Genomic DNA, 7,256 nt, shown 5'->3' with positions numbered 1-7,256 from the left:
CTGCCTCTAAATGAAATATTAAAAAGGGCTGGAAATGTGGCTCAGTGGTTAAGCACACGCTGAATAATAGAGTTCAGATTTGGTTTTATTATGAGGGAGAAGGGGCACAAGGGTCTATGACCTAGTCTGGGGGCCAGAAAGTTTTCGAGAGAAAGTGATACATGAACTGAGCCTTGAGTTTGAGAACATAAGCCTCACCTGAGCCCTTAATGGGGAGGGAGGTACCTGCACTGTCCTTCCCTACTGCTCTGGCTGTCTGTCCCCTGGATACAGTTCCATACAGTTCCCCTCTCCTCACTCCCACTTCTCCATCCTCACTCTCATCTAGAGTTGTTGCTTTCCCCTTCCCTTGAAGACAGTGGGCCACAGATTCCTACCCAGCCCCCTGCCAGGTTTGCACACAACTTCCTCACCTCTTCCATAGAAGGTCTGGCCTGCACCCCATCGAAGACCGTTTTCCATGAGTCCCATACCATCACCACCAGGAGGCCACCCTAGCAATTCTTCCCTTTCCTATGTTATTAACGTTTGGTTCCCATTGGCTTATTCCCATCTGATATAAACAATACCATCTCTCCCTTCTTAAAAGCAAAGCTGCAATATTTGGAAGGCTGAAGCAGAAGAGCCCAGGAGTTTGGGGCCATCTTGGAGTGAGACCCATCTCTTAAAAAAAAAAAAAAAAGGAAAAATAAAGAAAACAAAATAAAAGATACTCTGGGCCTTACTTCTGAGATAGGTGGGTTCTCAGGGAAATTAGACAGAGACCCAGATCTACCAGTATGACCCACCACGCTTGTCTTTTTAGTTAAATAAACAAAAGTTCCATGGATATGGAACTTATCTATGGGAATAGATAATAGGTTTCCTTTTTGGAGTCATAAACTATTCTAGATTAGAGAGTACTTATGGTTGTACAGCCTTGTGAATATACTAAGAACCAGTGGTTTGTACATTTTATAAGGGTAATTGTCCTGATGTCTCAGTTATCTCGGTGTATGCTTGAACCAGATCAACTAGGACAACAACAGAATCAACTTAAAAGTCACCAGATTCAAAGACCCACACAATGTGCCCACAACTGATTAGTGGCTCGACTGCTTAACCAGAACTTTCTGAATCCTAAATATCAAATGATTGACATGGAATTTGATGTTTACCAAAGCTTGCCTGGGAAACTGCACTTGTCATATATGTAGCCAGAGAGCTCCACCTTGGGTGTGTCCCTCATCTCCTCTTCTCTGAGAAGCAGGGGTATCCACACCCTGCCTTTAGGGTGTGTGGACCTTTGCAATTCTTCAATGAATAGTTGCTTGTGCTTTGCTTCCCACAAGTCCTGGAATTCTTTTCAGTGGTGTGAGTCAAGAACCCCAGACGCTGTCCTCTTGGAGCCAAGTTGCCATTCTACTACCTCCTTGGAGGGACTTCTTTTCCCTTCTGGTGACAATCCCAATTATCTATCACTGTGGGTTTGCAGCAAAATTCCCTAAAAGAGATATAGATAATTATTACCAGTTTCTCATTGTCCACTTTTTTTTCTTTTGTACCAGCAATTGAACCCAGGGGTGCTTTACCACTAAGACACATCCCCAGCTCTTTTTATTTTTATTTTTATTTTTTTGTTTTGAGACAGGGTCTTGATAAGTTGCCCAGGCTGGCCTCCGACTTGCCATCCTCTGGCCTCAGTCTCCAGAGTAGCTGGGATGATAGGTACATTTCCACTTTTTCTTGAACCCTCTTCCGTGGGGCTGTTCTGTCCCACATTCCTCCACAAATGCCCTTGGTCAAGTTACTGATCACCTCCTGGATGCTAAACCCAGTGGTGGTTTCTCATTCGCCTGTGTTCTTGACCTAGTGGGAGTATCTGAACCAGGTGGTTGTGTCCTCCTCCTCTTGCCCCAAGCTCTCCAGGCCCACCCTCTCTGGTTTCCTCCTTTCTCCCTGGCCATCGATTCTCAGTTTCTTTTGGTGGCTTTCCTTTTCCTTGTCAGCTGCTGAATGTTAGTGTCTCAGGGCTCAGTTTTCTTTCCCTCTATTCTTGTGTTCTTAATGAGAGATTGTACCTTGTCTCGTGATTTTATTTTATTTATTTTTTTTAAAGAGAGAGTGAGAGAGGAGAGAGAGAGAGAGAGAATTTTTAATATTTATTTTTTTTAGTTTTCGGCGGACACAACATGTTTGTTTGTATGTGGTGCTGAGGATCGAACCCGGGCCGCACGCATGCCAGGCGAGCGTGCTACCGCTTGAGCCACATCCCCAGCCCATCGTGATTTTAAATATTATATTATACTTTCCTGTACCGCTGATTCTGTATTTATATCTCTCAGCTCTCACCTCTTTGCCTCTTTAATTATTTAGTAGTCTAATAAAACATTTCAAATTCAAAATGTCCAGAACTAAACTCTCAAAACACCCTATGGAATGGGAGAGAAAATATGGAAATCATTAATCAGATAAAGGTCTGTATCCAGAATATACAAAGAAGTCTTTACAACTTAATAATAAAAAGAAAAGCCAGTTTAAAAGAGAGAAAAGTATTGGAATAGGCATTTCTCCAAAGAAGATATGCAAATGGCCAATAAGGTATTCAACCTTCTTAGTCATTAGGGGAATGCAAATTAAACACACGGTGCAAGGCCACTGCATGCCCGCTGGATAGTCATAACAAACAACAAAACAAAACAAAACACAATAATGAAGGTTGGCAAGGACCTGGAGAAACTGGAACCTTCATACATCACTGATGAGGTGCAGCTGCTTTGGAAAGCAATTTGGCAGTGCTTCAAAAAATTAAATGTAGAGTTACTATATGACCCAGCAATCCACTCCTGGGTGGGTACTCAAGAGAACTGAACACATGTTGACTTGAAAACTAGCACTTTGATGTTGATAGCTGCATTATTTATAATGTATTATTTATAAAGAGGAAATAACTCAAATATCTATCAACTGATGAATAGATAAATAAAATGTGATATATACATATACTGGAATATTATTCAGCCATTAAAAAAATGACATACTAGCTGGGTGCAGTGGAACACACCTGTATTCCCAGTGGCTGAGGAGGCTGAGGCAGGAGAATTCCAAGTTCAAAGCCAGCCTCATCAATTAGTGAAGCCCAAGTAACTCAGTGAGACCCTGTTTCTAAATGAAATACAAAAATGTGCTGGGGCGGGGTGGGGGCGCTGGGGATGTGGCTCAGTGGCTAAGTATCTCTGAGTTCAATCTCTGGCACCAAACAATAAAAATAAAAAAATAAAAGAATGAAATACTGATGTATGCTACAACATGGATGGACCTTAAAAACAGTGTGCTAAATAAAAGAAGCCTGGTACAAAAGGCCATGTACTGTATGGTGCCATTTATACGAAGTTTCCAGAATAGGCCAATCCATTCATATCAGGAATGGGGGAATGGATAATAGGTTTCCTTTTTGGAATCATAAACCATTCTAGATTAGATAGTACTTATGGTTGTACAACCTTATGAATACACTAAGAACCAGTGAATTATACATTTTAAAAGGGTAAATAGAATTCTGATATCTCAATTATCTCAGTTTAAAAATGAAATATATGGGCTGGGGTGTGGTTCATTTGCCCAGCATTCTTGAGACCCTGGGTTAAATTCCCAGCACCAAAAAAAAAAAAAAAAATCAACATAATGAAAAAAAAAAAAGAACTCTTGAGCCTCCCCTGAAACTCTATCTATCTGAAGTCTGCTCTTTTCATCCTAATGATTCCTCTGTCAGGATGATCCATTCTGTAATCCCAGAGACTCCTGAGGCTGAGGGAGGAGGATCACAAGTTCAAAGACAGCTCAGCAATTTAGCAAGGCCCTAAGCAACTGAGAGAGACCCTGTTTCAAAACAAAACATAAAAAGGCCTGAGGATGTAGCTCAGTGGTAAAGTGCTCATGAATTCAATTCCAAGTGTGTGTGTGTGTGTGTGTGTGTACACACACACACATATATATATATATATATATATATATATATATATATATATATATATATAAATTTCATTATTATATATTATGTATAGTCACATATATAATATATAACATCATAAGTGGTTATCCATTAACATTTATCCAGAATCCCAGCACTTCCCACCTTCTCCACTGCTAAGACTTTGGTGAAAACTTCTATATCTTGTGACTCCTTTACTGTAGGAGGGTTTAAAATTAATTAATTTTTAACTGATACATTAAAAAAACATAAAATTTGTACATATTAGGGTGGTACCATGTAATATTTGGATACATGTATAAACTACAAAATGTCAAAATCAGGTTAATCATATTTATCTTAGTGTAGGAAATTCCAACTGTCTTCTCTTTCTACCCTTGCCATCCTAAAGGTGACTGACCTTGCATCACTGAGAACCTCTCAAAGCACAAATCAGTTGCTGTCCTTCATCTGCTCAAAACACTGAAAGGGCTCCCATTTTATTCCAAGAACTAACCCCTAATGTGACCTCCAAAGTGCTTGGTCACCTTTTTTTTTTTTCCCCAGTTCCTTTTTTTTTTCTTTTTCTTTGGCACTGGGGTTGAACCCAGAGGTCCTCGACCACATGCCCAGTCATATATATATATTTTATTTTGAGACAGGGTTTCATTAAGTTGCCTAGGCTGGTCTTGAACTTGTGAGCCTCCTGCTTCAGCCTCCCTAGTCACTGGTATTACAGGTGTGGGCTGCCAACACCTGGCTCTACTTCTTTTCCATTGGCCTCAACACTGTACCATACTCTATAATTTATTTATTTTTTTTTTGTATATTTATTTTCTTACTTTTTCTATCCCAGGCATAAGATCCACATGGACAAGAGCTTTGTCTGCTTTGCTCACTATTGTAACCCAAGTGCCAAGAACAGCATCTAGTCTATAATATTGCTCAAGAAATACTGGCTGAATGAGTGAGCAAGCTCTAAAGAATAAGAAGGAATTAACCAGAAAAAGTGTTCAGAGAGGGCAGTGGAGGAAGAATGTACTTGGCAGGGACAAGATATATATAAATACTTTGACGAATTAAGGGAGGAAGATAACATTTGCAGGCTCAAAGGGACAGTATAAAGTCATTTGATAAAAGTTAAACCAGCTATCCCTCTCCTCGGTCTGTACCCAAAGGACTTAAAAACAGCATACTACAGGGACACAGCCACATCAATGTTTATAGCAGCACAATTCACAATAGCTAAACTGTGGAAGCAACCTAGATGCCCTTCAGTAGATGAATGGATAAAAAAATGTGGCATATATACACAATGGAATATTACTCAGCAATAAAAGAGAATAAAATCGTGGCATTTGCAGGTAATGGATGGAGTTAGAAAAGATAATGCTAAGTGAAGTAAGCCAATCCAAAAAAACCAAATGCCAAATGTTTTCTCTGATATAAGGAAGCTGATTCATAGTGGGGTAGGGAGGGGGAGCATGGGAGGAATAGATGAACTCTAGATAGGGCAGAGGGGTGGGAGGGAAGGGAGGGGGCAGGGGTTAGAAATGACGGTGGAGGGCTGGGGCTGTAGCTCAGTGGCAGAGTGCTTGCCTTGCACTTGGGACGCACTGGGTTCAATCCTCAGCACCACATAAAAAAAATATACAAATAAAATAAAGGCATGCTGTCCATCTACAACTATGAAAAAAAAAAAAAAGAAATGATGGTAGAATGTGATGGACATTATTATCCAAAGTACATGTATGAAGACACAAATTGGTGTGAATATACTTTGAATACAACCAGAGATATGAAAAATTTGTGCTCTATACGTATAATATGAATTTTAATGCATTCTGCTGACATATATAAATTAAACAATTAATAAAAAAATGTTAATGCCCTAGGGTTGGGTTTGTGGCTCAGCAGTAGAGTGCTTGCCTAGCACATGTGGGGTCCTGGGTTCGATCCTCAGCACTACATATAAACAAAATAAAGGTAAAAAATAAAATATTTTTAAAAAAAAAAATTTTAAAAAAGTTAATGCCCATTCATAATAAAGATAAACACCTGCTTAACAAACTCTAAACAAGCTCATGAATTTGCTTCTTAACCTGATAAGTGGTTCTCTACCAGAAACAGAGCAACCACCAAATGCATTTTTTTGTGTGTGGTGCGGGGGATTGAAACCTAAGGCCTTGTGCATACAAGGAAAAGAGTCTTCCGACTAAGCTATATGGCCAGCCAGCAATCACTGCATGTAATGGAGTGTTAGAAGCATTCCTACAGTCCAGTTGTCCTGCTGGCATATGATAGCATCACACTTCTCTAACTCCTTTGAAAGCTAAGCTTAGTCACAGGACTTGCTTTGGAATACTCGTGGACAAAACATCTGTCGTTTGGGATGGAAACTTCAAAGACCAGTGCCTCATTCACCTCATCTCTTCCTCCTGCCATAGTCACCATGGAAACACCTGTGTGTGGACACAAACAGCCTCCATCATCCTGGACCTCTGGCAATACGAGAACTCCCTGTTCTACCTTATGACTTGTATTGGACATGACTTGTGAATGAGAAATAATTTTTGTTGTGTTAAGTCACTATTAGATTTTGGGATTATTTGTTACTGCACTGTACTTTGACCTATCCTGAATGATATGCCCCTTGTAGCCAAGATGAACCCATCAACACTTCTTCTTTTTAATCATGTACTAGGAGTCGCTGCAAATGCAAAAAGAAACTGAAAACAAATAAGAAGCTTAAGGACTGGAAAGGAAGAAGCCAAATTGCCATTGTTTATGAGGTGATTATCCATCTGGAACAGTCTGTAGGTTCAGCAAAGTGGCTGGACACAGATCAATATTAACAAATCAATAGCTTTCCTCTATACAGCAATAACAACTTGAAAATACAACAATAATTTTACATTCCATTCATCATAGTTACAAAAACTATTAAATCCTTAGGAATAAACAACTTAGAAATATATGACCCTTGTGGTGAAATTAAAACTGGACAGAACGAACCAAATAAATGAAACGTGTTATGTTCAAGAACGGGATCGCAACCATTGTAAAGATACCAATTTTCCCTGAGTTAATTTTAAATTTCAATGCAACTCACTCAATATACCAAAAGAACTCTTCATAAAGCTTGGATGATGCTTCTAAAATTTATATGTCCGTTCATTCATTCAACAAAAACTTATGACCAGATGTGATGGGACATACCCATAATCCCAGCAAATCATGAGATCGAGGCAGGAAGATTGCAAATTCCAGGCCATCCTTGGAAACCTAGTAAGAATGTCTCAAAACA

Source organism: Marmota flaviventris, chromosome 2 (assembly GCF_047511675.1).
Source record: "Marmota flaviventris isolate mMarFla1 chromosome 2, mMarFla1.hap1, whole genome shotgun sequence".
NCBI classification, from domain to species: Eukaryota; Metazoa; Chordata; class Mammalia; order Rodentia; family Sciuridae; genus Marmota; species Marmota flaviventris.
This window is presented reverse-complemented; position numbering follows the sequence as displayed.